Genomic DNA, 14,433 nt, shown 5'->3' with positions numbered 1-14,433 from the left:
ATTGGGGCTTATATTTTTAATTAAATACCTAATTACTCTCAATATTTTAACACCGTGTTCTAATTGTAATATTTGGATTTTTTTGAGCAATCTTTGAATTTTTGGCAATTTTTTATCGCTAGAAAATTATCAGAAGCTAAAACCAGCACTAGTTCATAATTCGTGCATAATGTTTTTGTCCGAATTCCTATTGAGATGATTTGAAATTCAAGAGAAAGATGAGAAGATTATATACAACTTCCGTGTTTTGAGTTTCGAGAGAAATGAGCTCCAGGAGGGTCAAGATTGGCCTCGTTTGCAGAGAAAAAATTGAGAAAAAGGGAAAAAAAGAAAAGAAAAAAAAAAAATTTTAAATCTGCCCTGATGTGACCCGGCCATGTAGCCGGGTGTGGGTGCTATCCAGATCCTCCTTATGGGCGTACGTGGGTAGGGCTTCTCCCCACTCCCTATAAATTTCTTTTTTTTCTTTTCTTCAGGAAGCCCCAAACCTCTTCTCTCTTCCTTCCCTTCCCCTTCCTTTCTCTTCTTGCTCCTTGTCTCTTCCATTCTCTTGGCCACTTGCAGCTTGCACCCTTTCCCTCCTGCTCTCTTCCCTGTCTATGCAACTCCCTCTTCTCCTTCCCTATTTCCTTCTCTCTTCCTTTCCATTCTCCTTTCCTCTGTCGTGAGCACCCAGCTACCAGCTCTGCTCCGGCCACTCCATGCTGCTGTCTTCTTCTTCTTCTTCCTGCTGGATCTCCCTCACTCGAGAAACCCAGCTACCAACTCTGCTCCGGCCACCCACTGTTCGTGCAAGCCACCACTTCTGCTCCATACCACCACCCCACGTGTAGCCACACCCGAGATGCTGTTCCATGGCCAGATGCTGCTCTTGTTGTGCTGCTATACCTACTGTTAATTGAAGACCTTAGAAGCCCATTGCCCCTGCTGCCTTTCCTCTGCTCTGCCGGCTTGCTCTCTCTCTCTCTCTCTCTCTCTCTCTCTCTCTCTCTCCTCATTTATATTTAAATGAATCTTGTTAGTTTTTTTATTGAGGATTCATTAAAGTTGTAAACTTTGAATCTTGTTTGGGGTATTATTATTGTTCAAGTTTATTCATTTATTTTTCTCTCAAGTAAATTTAGCATTAGATTTAATTATTGTTTGAGTTATTTAGTTAATTAATTAAAATTTGGTTTGATTCTAAAAAAAAAAGGATAAAATATAAAAAAAAATAATTTTTTTAGAAGTTAAATTAATAGTTCTCCTTAGATTTTAAATCTTGATTCTTGAAGTTCGATTTAGTTTAGGGTTATCGTCATTAGTTTTTATTCCAGAGTTTAAATGCATGTTTCAATTCTGGCCTGATTAAGCATAAGATTTCTATTTCTCGTTATTAAATTCAGTGCATGTTAGGGTTTAGAGTTTAAATTGCATATTTGTTTAATTTGTCAAAATAAATTTCAACCAATCTTGAAAACCCCGAATCTGAACTGAGTTCAATAACTGTTTTTTTTTTTTTTCGATTGGAAATACATAAAATTTGAGGTTAAATTGCATTCCCTAAGGAGACGATCTGGCATTTGGGCTGAATATTACACGACAGAACTCCTATAATTGGGATAGCTTCCGAGTTTCTTATTTTTAGAGTGAGTCGGGGAGATTAAATATATAGAAGAGAGATTTAAATATAAAAGTTAAGGAGTTGTCCCAAGAGGGGGGTGAATTGGATTATTAAAATTTTCTTTTAATTCTTTCAATGAATTCTTAACTTCTTGTTGATTTAGCAATCACACAAAAACTTAGTTCTTTATCCAATCCACAACCGTATAATTAAACAAAACTTAATCAACCAATCAATTTACCAAGCATGAAGTTAACATATGAATAACGGCACTCTAAAGATTAATTCAATGGTAGATTTTGAATATGAATGTTTTGCAAGATTCAGCACTCAAGGTAAAGATTAAGAATGTATGCTTGCTGATAAAAAGTTTTGTATTAATGGATTTAATTCAAGCCCTATAGATAATGAAATTGGTTTCTCAATTTGCCGCATAATCAACACTCTTTCCAAAAAATTAAACCTTAAATAAACTTTTAGTTAAAGAGTCTTTGGGTGTTAATCAATCAACGTACTTCCTTACAGTTTCCACAAATTATTGATCAACCAACAAATTAAACTTCAGTTTATTTAATGTCCAAACTATGTAGGATTTATGATCATGAAATTTAAAACATCCACGCAGTTTATAAGTGTAGAGACCCAAAGAATTATGGTATTTAAATAATAAAAGAGAGAGAAAAGGAAATTGTAAAGGGGGTCACAGTAGGTCCTCGTCGACAAACGCGAGCGTTTGTCGATGAAGTGGCTAATTGGGATTGTCGACGGGAAACCGTGTCTCGTCGACGAGAAGTTACCAAGAGGCTATTTTCAGCTCTAAATCTTGTCGATGAGGAATAAACATTCGTCGACGAACTTCCTTCGTGGTCTCGTCGACAAAGTGACGTGGCTCGTTGACGAGTGTAGGTGTATAAATAGCTCAAACTCGGTTTTCAGCACAAAATTTTCACGCGAAATCTCCCTCTCTCTCTATCTCTCTCTCTCTCTTTCTCTCTCTCTCTCTCTCTCTCTCTCTCTCTCTCTCTTGTTCATCCCCTCTCCTTTCTCTCTAAGATTTTGGGTCCATTCTTCGTCAGATCGACGATCCGAAGCCGCCATGACACTCCTAGGGAAGTTCTCTTCAAGTCTACTGGAGTGGATCGTTGGTAGGACTAACTTGGACTTCATCCCAAGTTCAAGGTAAGGCTTTTTATTTAGTTTTTGGCTTCCCTACAATTATAGAATAGGTGGTACTCGAAAAAATACTGAAGTTTTGTTCGAGGCAATGTTGTTTATAGGGTGTTGAACGGGGAACTCTACGGGTGCAAGACTGGTTATTTTAGGGGCTTTCTAAAAGTCAAGTAAGGGGATAAACTAAGTCAGGATTTCATGAAAATGTATTTATTATTTTACAGCATTTAATTTCAGATAAATATATATGTTGTAGAATTATGTTGGAAATAATGGTTTTGATTAGAAATATGATTAACACCTCTTTTGTGTGACATGAGTAAAATTTACCATGGAATATTATGTTTACAAAATGAGCATGTTTTTACTATTTCCGAGAAAATGTTAAATGATACAGGGATTTTTCAAACTTAGGTTTTTCTATGATATGTCGGCATACGGGTCGAGGTTTTCGTATGATATGTCGGTGTATGGGCCAAGGTTTTTATATGATATGTTGGCGTACGAGCCAAGGATTTTATATGAAATACTAGCGTAAGGGCCAAAGATTTTTATGATATTTTATGCAAAATTATATGAAGATATTAACTTGACTGTTATTATTATGAAATAGTCATGTATCATTATTTGAAAATATATTATATGTTATCAAAACTTGGTTGGCTTGGTATAGGCTTTCATGAAGCACGGTACTGTAGATATATGATCATGATCATGATTATGTTAGTGCTACCGCTTGCTATACAGGGCAGTGGGAGATCGGCAGTCGATGTGGTTTATTGTAGCGCAGGCGTCCCTCTAGTGTCCAGACCAGGAGGGGCAAATTTATCGTACTTACAGACTTTTGTTTGATCTAGTGTGGTCAGCGAGCCATTGCTAGGTCCCACCTTCGGACCGCACAACCCAGTCATCTGGCGATAAGACATGACACCAGCTAGCTATCCATTCAGGGTGTTTTCTATGTACAGTTATATGATATAATTTATATGTATAGAAATTCAGTATGTTATACCATGATATGATAAAATATGTTATCCACAGATATGATACGAGTAGATTTACTAAGTATGATTTTTATACTATTTTATGTATATCACGGAATTACTCATGTTGCCACACACTGATATTAGTTTATTTTACTTACTGAGAGGTGTCTCACTCCAATTATTTAAACATTTCAAGAGCCCCAAATAGAAGAGCGGATAAAGCTCCACAACATTAGAGTTCAATTGTTTTGCATTGTCTGAAGGGTAAGTCTTATTGTTAGAGTCTGATAGATTTTTGGGTGGTGACCCTATGCCACTTTTGGATGTTTAGGGATATGTGTATGTGTATGACAGCTGTAGTAAGACTCTGGTATTGTGTTGGTTGGACAATTTGATATGTATATGATTTTACGTTTCTTGGAGCTTAGGAATTTGTGTTGTATTTCAGGTATTTCCCTAGTACTCATGGGTTCAGGTTAATTATGATTTGCCAGGGTTATTATATAGAATATTATTATGGAAAAGAAAAGAAAATGGTAAAATAAGCAGACTATTACAGTTTGGTATTAGAGCCTAGGTTGCTAGGTTCTGTAGACTTTAGAGTGCAGCGAAAACGATACCAAAGTATAGGAAAAGGATTTAAGGTTTTTTTTCTACAATCTAGAGGTAGGACTTCTGTGGTGGTTTCTGTGTTCTTCTTAGGGTGATGATTTCAGGAAAATCATAGTAAACTATTGTCGAGTTGTGTTTCTAGAATGTAGGACTGGATTTAGAAATAAGATGAGGATGCTAAGATGAGGGAACTATGTTAGGCATGTAAATTATAAGGATAGGGCATCTAAATCACATTTATTATTTTGTAAGATGGACCCGGGAGAAGGTAGGGCTCATGGGAGCGGTAGCGATGAAGCAGGGCCTCGAGTGCAAGCGGTACTGATTCTGATGCGGTATTACGTAGTGTGGCTCAGCAGGTTATGGCTAAGATTGCTATGAGCTCCAGAGAGTAGGGAGGCCCGTCTGCAGGCCATGGGTGCACGATAGAGAAGTTTACTAAGATGAAACCTCCGAAATTTTTAGGAGGAGTTGATCCTACAGCCGTTGAGAATCGGATGCAGGAGATTGAGAAAGTATTGGCAGTAGTGCAGTGTATAGAGTAGCAAAGGGTCCTCTTCGCCACCTATAAACTAATAGGAGAGGCCAAAAAGTGGTGGACTGCTATGAAACTTCTGGAGCAGTAGAGGACGATGCCGATAGTTATGACATGGGACTGATTTAAAGAATTATTCTTTGACAAATATTTCTCAGCCACTGTCAGGGAAGTTAAAGTGGAAGAGTTCCTGAAGCTGAAGCAAGGACAGCAGTCGGTCTAGCAGTATGCGGCGCGATTTATAGAGCTATCTCGCTTCGTTCCGTATATTGTTCCTGATGAAGTAAATAAGGTGAGACAGTTTGAAAGAGGATTATGGCGAGACATAAACAAGCAGGTTGTAGTGCTAAAGATACAGGACTTTGCTAAGTTAGTCAACAGAGCAGCCTTGGCCGAGGCTAGTGAGCATATATATGCAGAGGAGCAGGGAGAGAGGAAGAGATCTGCACCTTCAGGCTTCCAGTAGGGACCTAGGTAGGGTTAGTGGAGGAGAGGAAACTATGGCAGAGGACAGAGGCAAGAGACTGGAGGTCGTGAAGTTTAGGCAAAGCAGAATTTTCCTATCTGTCAGACTTGTGGGAAGAGACACTGGGAGAGTATCGAGTGGGGAGAGTTGTCTGCTATCGTTGCGGTAGACAGGGACATCTGGTGCGAGATTGCCCTACACCACCATATATCACTCCTGCTCCCAAACCGTACAAGGGAGGCTTTCAAGTGCCCCTTGGTGGCCAATAGAGGAATGTAGCTTGAGTGAGGGTCTATGCTTTGACGCTTAGGGATGTTGAGACAACCGGCAATATGGTGACAGGTATGATTAACATGTTTTCATTTAAAGTTATTGTATTGTTTGATTCAGGAGTCACACATTTGTTTGTGTCTATGGAGTGTATTAGATTATGTGGGCCAGAAACATAGTTGTTAGGCATCGAACTGTTAGTAACTACACTAACAAGGTCAGTAGTGAGGTGTAGTAAAGTGCTCCTAGACTATCTAGTTAATATTTAAGGAAAAATTTTGCCAGCTGATTTGATAGTATTAGACATGCATGGGTTCGATGTAATTTTTGGTATGAACTGGTTGGCAACCAATTACGCCAGCAAAGATTGTCATTTGAAAGAAGTAATATTTAGACCTCCGGGAAGACCAGAATTCAAGTTTATTGGGTCGCGAGTGCAATCCCTACCTTAGTTAGTTTCAGTTATTCAGGTGAGGAGACTGCTCCTAAGTGATTGTTAGGGATTTGTGGCCTTTGTGAAAGAAATGACAACAAATGAATTGAAGCTCACTAGTACGCCAGTAGTAAAGGATTTTATAGATTTTTTTCTAGATGAGTTACCGGGCTTGCCACCTGATCGTGAGGTGGATTTTCCTATTAATCTGCTTCCAGATACAACGCCGATCTCTAAAGCACCTTACTGAATGGCGTCAATAGAGTTAACAGAATTAAAAAATAAGTTGCAAGATTTGCTTGATAAAGGATTTATCTGGCCTAGTGTATCTCCATGAGGAGCTCTAGTATTATTTATGAAGAAGAAAGACGGGTCCATGAGAATGTGTATAGATTATAGGGAAATTAAAAAGGTGACAATCAAGAACAAGTACCCTCTACTCCATATAGATGATTTATTTGACCAGTTCTAGGGTACACAGGTGTATTTTAAGATTGACCTCAGATCAGGTTATCATAAAGTAAAGGTAAAGGTAGAAGATGTGTTGAAGACGACCTTCAAGACCAGGTATGGGCATTATAAGTTTCTTATTATGCCTTTTGGTTTGACGAATGCTCCTACAATATTCATGGATTTGATGAATAGAATTTTCCACCAATATTTAGACCAATTTGTTGTTGTTTTTATTGATGATGTACTGGTCTATTCGAGGAGTTATGAGGAGCATGAGATGCATTTAAGGCAGGTTTTGCAGATGCTCAGAGAAAGGAAGTTATACGCCAAGTTCAGAAAATGTGAATTTTGGCTCAAGAAGGTTGTGTTTTTGGGGCATGTTATCTCAGGGGATGAAATTTCTATGGATCCTAGTAAAATTGATGCGGTAGTGAATTGGGTTGGACCGAGGAATGTCCAGGAGATTAGGAGTTTCTTGGGGCTAGGTGGGTATTACCATCGTTTTGTTGAGGGATTCTCAACGTTATCAAGGCCTCTGACATGACTGACTAGGAAGAATACCATATTTGAATGGGACAACAGCAGTGAGTAGAGCTTCTAGGAACTGAAGCAAAGGCTTGTCACGACACCAGTGCTGATCATCCCGTTAGGGGGTGAGGGTTATGTTATCTATAGTAATGCGTCCTTGAAAGGACTTGATTGTGTATTGATGCAGCATAGTAGGGTGATAGCGTATGCTTTCAGGCAGTTGAAAGAGTATGAGAAGAACTACCCTACCCATGATCTTGAATTGGTTGCAGTAGTTGTTAGAATTGGTGTATTCCCAAGAGGGGGGTGAATTGGAATTTTAAAATTTATTTCCTAGGTAAAATGAAATACCCGTAAAATACAACCTAGGGTCTTTCTATGCATATTCAAATGTGCCAATAATATAAAGTGCGGATATTTAAATCAAGCATATCATTCACACCATAACATACATGTGCGGTAAATGAAAAGTGCATAAATATGAACAAGACACACGATATGTTATCGGAGTTTGGCTAACTGTGCCTACGTCCCCGCCTCTAGCTTGCAAGCCCGAGGATTCCACTAATAGCTCACTTAACGGGTGGAGCGGCACCGATTACAACTAGGTTAATTAACACAGGGCTGACCTTAACCTTTACAACCAGGTCATTTAGCGGGACTGATCTCAACCTATACCTTAACAGGATGGTGCACCTAACTTTTCTAATCGGGTTCAAACCAATTTGGGACTATTTCAAAGGGCTAGTCTCCCTTTTCAGGCTCGTGTCTAGAAATATAACAATATTTTCATAATCAATCAAATGGTACAGTGATAATGCTTTCAAGTAAAGCAGATATGTACCCAGTTACGCGCAATCGCATACACCACAAAATGATTTAATATGTAAGCTCAGTGTGGTCTTAATATTTCAACTCTCAAATATATTTGCTATTAATGTAATCAGTACGTGAGAGTGCAAACCTTTATGATCTTTGTATCACAAGATGTTCAATCTAAATGCTCAAACAAAGATATCAATCAATCCTCATATATATTTCAACTAGTAGATCTTCTCAATAATATAAAGCTTGAGCAACATATAAATTGGGTTTGCAAAAGGAATTTGAATCTTTGTAATTAGCAAAAGATATTACTCAATGAATATTGTCACAAAAATTTTTAACTTGTAAACAAATATCTCTTCAAATATTTTTCAAGATAAAACACAATAGATATTTGTAAATGATTTTGAAAATATTTTGCAACCAAAATAAATTACGAGCTTCTCAAGATGTTGCAATGAATATACAATCTCAAAAGATCGAATGAGTTCTTCTTAGGCAAGACTTATTAATAAAGTCTCCTAAGAATACTCAAGGTTTTGCTCTCAAGAAAATGAAATCAATTAATCAAGACAAGGAGAGCAAACCTTTCCAAAATAATCACTCAATTAACTTACAGAGAGTTTAGACAATAGTAGAAGATAAGTATGAGTGAATGAAGTATAATAATGAGTAGTAGGATTTTTGAGAGTAAGAGAGAATTTCTTAATTGGGTTTGCTAATCAGGTTACTAATCATCCCAAATGAAGGGGTATAAATAGACTCCCCGAGAATTATAATCGTTAAGGATATGGTCGGGATTATTAAAAAATATTTAATCATTATTTAATTATTTTAAGCTTGTTTTACCCAGTTAACCGCGGTAAAAAATAGGTCCAACCCGAGAGCACCGGTCGACCAGGACAGGTTCGGTCGACCGAAGTTCTTGAGGCTCAGTCGACCGAGCCAAAAATGAACTGCAGGTTCGGTCGATCGGACAAGTATGTCTGAGGTGATTTTTCCAATTTTGCAAGGTTCGGTCGACCAAGACTAGAATGAACTAAATTGGTCGGTCCACTAGACCATTGGATTCCCACACGTGGGAACTCAGCCGACCAGGTTGGTGCAATACAAAATTCTCTCAGTCGACTAGGAAGTCAAACTGTTGACTTCAGGGAGGTTTGATCGACCGGGGTCAAATGAGCTTCAGAAGCTCGGTCGATCGGACTGTGGTCAACCAATTGACCCACACCGTGTTCAGTCGACCGGGGGCAGAATTATTACACAAGTCGGTCAACCAAAGGTGCACATTTTGTGCATTTTGGTCCTATTTCATTACACAATCACCCTATTCAAGTGCTTAACATATATAAGTGCAATGGTGAGTGTCCTAGGGTATTTTCTAGGTACTGTTTCAATTTATATTTCAGTCTGAGCTTACCTATTAGACCATGCATGTGATGTGTGTGATTATTATAAGTAAAAATCTTAATTACTATTATAGACCAATTACACAAATGAAATATATTACAACGTAAAGTAATTAGGTCTTTAATCTTCACTTTCTCTATGTGCATTCTGATCTGTCAATTTAAGTTCCTACACATAATCTTAAACACCCATTAGATATAATGAGTATTTGTCATTATCAAAATCGGGCGTGACTTATAAATCAACATTCTCCCCCTTTTTGATGATGACAAATACAATTAGCAAAAATATGGGTATAAGCATAAGAACCCCCCCCCCCCCCCCAAATCAATATGCATCCAATTTATTTTAACCAAATTACTTTTACCCAATTATTTTTGCCCCTCTCCATCTCCCTCTTTTGGCAACAGCAAAAGGTGCTATAAGAGTTAAATACTCTAGGCAATGGGTAAGTATAATATTGATACATTATAAGTTTTGGAAAGATTTTGAAAAGTTTCGACAAAGTGTTGTTTGTAAATTGGACTTTCCAAAAGCATATCCTGTATAAATACTATCCTGTTTGAGTTTATATATCCTAACAGTTTATCCACAACTACTCAAACAGTTCAGTATGATCCAACAATCAAATATAAATTCCAATATCATCATGAAGTGGAAAAAAGAGTTGTGCAACACAAGCAACAATCAATATGCATAAAGTCCAATATGATCATGCTGTAGATATAAGAGTTATGCACACAAGCAACAATCACTATTCACAAAGTCTAAGGCAATAAAACATATCAACCGTAAGATTAGTTTCTTAGACTTGTAAATTTTACTTGAAAGCTTCTTAAATATCTGATGATTATGTGGAGATGAGGTTTAATTTTCATTTGGTATTCACTTATCCTTTCAAAAAGATTTTAAAGCTAACTTTACCATAATCATTTTTTGTGGCCAAAATAAACATGTATTTTTCACAAGGTAGTATAATGAAAGCATGTTGGCCTAATACCAAGTGTTACAACAATGTGGTAGAGGAGATACTAACTGTTACGATACCACTTGTTAGAGTACCACATAGTTAATGTATTTTTCAAATGATATATATAGAATGAAGGCACAACACATATTTATTTCTCAAGGGCTAATGATTTTAAAGTTAAGTGACTCCCCCTAAGAATAGGCATTTTCTTTATAAATTAACTTGCATATAATTCAAATACTATTTTAGAAACACAACTTAAGTTTTAAAAAAATACTCATTTAGAGAAGATATAGAGTTATGTGTAATAATTTCAAAAAAAAAAAAAAAAAATTTGGTAGCATTTTGTTTGAAAATGTGATCAATCCATAAGTACCTGTCAATGTCTAAGCACTTTAAGTATATACGCACAATCATCTCCAAGGGATTTAAAGATTTGAAGCAAATAAGCCAATCATGAATATTTAAGATATGAGATCGAAATTCATTTGCACTCGAGATATTCAATCATTTCAGCTTTTTGGCAAAATGTCTACAGAAAATTCGGCAGCATACTGGCTGTAAATATGACATTTCCCAAAATTAACATGCAGAAAATTGATTCTCAAATAGCAGTATCTCAAGAGTTTAAGGCATGCGAGAACCTAAATCTACCAGCAGACAATTCTCATCAACTGCATCCGCCATGCAGGAGGCATTCTATACTAAGCATGCATTTTAGTAATATAGTTATCCATGCACAAAAACTCATGTAATCCTGAATTCTATTAAATATATATGATCATAAATAAATGCACAAACATCACAGGATAGTATCTGCATAAGCGTGTGGTGAGTGTGATCGTCATGATAAAAAAAAAAAAACAAAGGTAAAAGTTGTTTTATATAGGTACAGACCAGATGATATAAAATAAAATGAATCATAGCCACAAATTCTGATCTGCAGACTGCTCGCCTGGGCCTAGATGTCCCCCCTATCAACACCATCATCAGCACCATCACCTATGTCAAAATCAAAGTCCATGGTCATATGATCTCTCTCGTTCTGCATCTCCTAAATCTAGTCATTTAACTCACTGAAGTTAACGGCCATGGTCCTCTCCAAATCTATGAACCGACTAGCAGTAGAGATCAAGAACTATCGGAACTCATCATGAAGGGCAGCAGATGACGATGCAAGATGTCGCATATCTGACTCGACTGATACTCTAAACTGCCCAAAGGAATCAGAGAGGCTAGTGATGGCAGCCATTAGATCCATGTTCGATGGCTGCTTGGGCTGCGGTGGTAACTCCTGTGGGGCCTTCTCCTGTGCTGCGGCACCCCTAAATGGCAACTAGGCATTGTCGACCAGCTCATACCCCATTAGTCTCAAGGTAACAGTAGAAAATATATCAACCGATCTCCTTCTCTTTAATATAGCCACATTGGTGTAGGTAACTCCCATAGATCGAAATAGCTTGTTCAAGATCCCTCCGTATGGCATAATAATCATGTGGCCAATTGTCTTGGTCATCATCCATCGGATCATCAAACTGGATAGATCTAACTTTTTTCAAGCAAACAAGTACCACATAACAAAGCAGCCTAAGAACGTTACATGCACCCTAGAACCTGCCTTAGGCAGGATAATATACGTAATCAAATAGTGCACAACTTTAGCTTCTAGAGTGAATTGCCTATATTGTAGGGGATGGTTTTGACTGGCTGCACATGGATTAGACAAGGTTAGGTTAGCAAACGTGGCAACCATAAAATCTTCTTCATGTATCCAGGAAGTTATTGAGTCTTGGCATTCAAAGTCGCCATGATCTATATCTAGGACGTTGGATAAATATTTAGCATCAAAACGAACATCAATCCTCAATACTCTAGAAAAATATCCATTTTCATCATTCCCCAGATTGGTGAAAAACAACTTAACGTATGTGGGGTAGTGGCCACTAGGATGATAGGAAATAAAGGATTTCCACCCCTGATATTCAAACATATTCATGACATTTTCAAAGTGTTGGCCCATAAATTCCAAATCTAGAATCTTACCCAGTATGGCTTCTTTCGGGCAAAATTCCCGCACGTATTTGACCTTGGAGCGCTCTGACAAAAAGTAGTCGTCCTCAGCGTGCCAAATCGTGGGCTTCAACACGATCATTTTGACGCTCCATGAATGCTAAATGAGGGAGATTAGGCACTGGTCTAAGGTTACTTGTTGATATTTGAAGGAATGGTGAAGAAAGCCCTCAATATTTCTCATGAAAATGAGCTTTGAATGAGCAGAGGTTATTTAAATACCAAGGTTTGGTCAACCAAGAGCAGATACGGTCAACCAACAGTTTAGATTCTTCACGAACTGACACTGTTCGGTCGACCGGAAAGAATTTGTACTAAGATGGGCGGTCGACTGAAGTGGCGTACTATTCCTATGCTCAATTGACCAAGGGAAAACCGATAAGTTCGGTCGACCGGAGTGGAGAAGCTCATGGAGGGTTGGTTGACCGTGCAGTCAAAGTCAAGGGCGTCGGTCAATCGGGAGCTTTTATTATGTCAATGCTCAGTCGACCAAGCATAGTAAATTTCTTCGATTTGACTTCATTTTGATCGAAAGCTCTCCCTTAGGTTCAGATTTGATATGTTACACATATTTTCACATTAGCATGATTCTTAGGGATTTTTGATAAAGAAATATTACACAATTGAAGCACGTACCCAGATTTGACAGATTGAGCGTAGATTACTTCCTAGTCTTGCAGTTACTACAACCTCTAAACTTAGAGACTAACAAAGGATCAGTTAGAAGATGATTTCACTTTGAATGCTCTTTTCCTTGAGTCCTACGGGATTCTTTATCATGACTAGCCAATCCATTTCTCTTCCCAAGCCTCTGCCACTTTTGAGTAGACAATTGAGCCAAACGTGTCCCTTTCTTATACAGGATAAGCAAACTTTATATATGCGTGCAGGATTATGCTTATTTATGTTAGCTTTACTCATTGAGGCATTACTGTAGGTTTGATAAACAGAGCATGTACCCTTTTTGACAAATTTATTTCTTTTGAATCTTAAGAGTTTAGTATGATTATTCTCTCCATGTTTTATTTCGGGTGAAGCTCTAGAATAATCACTTACTTCTTTCCTTAAGTAGATAATTTTCAATATCCTTTTAATTTTTCTCTTATCAAGGAAAGCATGATAATCATTTAATTCTCTCAATTGTATAGCTATCCTTTTGTTTTGATTTTTCAGAAAAGTTTTATGATATGACATTCTAACTAGAAACTTATGAATTTTAAATAACTTCTTTTCTAGCTGCCCATTTAATGATATGCTTTCATCATAAAACTCGTAGCATGATTTAATACAAGATTTATCTCTATAATTATCATATGAATCCATACATACAATATCATTATCAGAGACAATTGGTGATTCAGCATAAGATATACCACAGTTATTACATAAACTACTGCATGTTGTGTCAATAGTAATATCACAAGGGATATCAAACAAATTAGCACAATAATTTTCACATGAAGCATTGCATGCAACAATAGCAGCATTTTCACAAGGAACCATAGATGATTTTTCGCATGATATTTTGTAGTAATTAACATAAGAATCATCAACTGCATAACAAACTGAACCAGAAGGTGAATCATGTACCTCCTTGTTGATTACTAGCTTATGATTCACCTCTTTCTGATCATTTGAGCTCGGAGCATTCGGAGGAGTTACGATCTCCTTCTCCTGGGATTCTCCATACTTCTTTTTTAGTTCATCCATATTTCTTTTGCAGTCTGACATGCCACAAACTCAACAAAAATGTCAGAATCTAATGCAAGATATAATATGTCCATGACATATGAATTCGCATGCATTATCCTAATATCATATTGATCTAAGGGCATACAAATTCCACTAACAATCACTGTCATGCCATCCAAATCATTGATTTTATAAATATGCTCATTCTAATTTTCTAGGTGGTCTAATCGACACCAAAAAATACAGGAGGCCTAGAAGGTGACTTTCCTTCTCCAAATAGGGATACACTAATGAGAGCCATTGCAATCTTTGCAAAAATGTTTAAGTCTAGTGCAATGAGGCTCTGATACCAATTGTTAGAATTGGTGTATTCCCAAGAGAGGGTGAATTGGAATTTTAAAATTTATTTC

This window comes from Malania oleifera, chromosome 2 (genome assembly GCF_029873635.1).
Source record: "Malania oleifera isolate guangnan ecotype guangnan chromosome 2, ASM2987363v1, whole genome shotgun sequence".
NCBI classification, from domain to species: domain Eukaryota; kingdom Viridiplantae; phylum Streptophyta; class Magnoliopsida; order Santalales; family Ximeniaceae; genus Malania; species Malania oleifera.
This window is presented reverse-complemented; position numbering follows the sequence as displayed.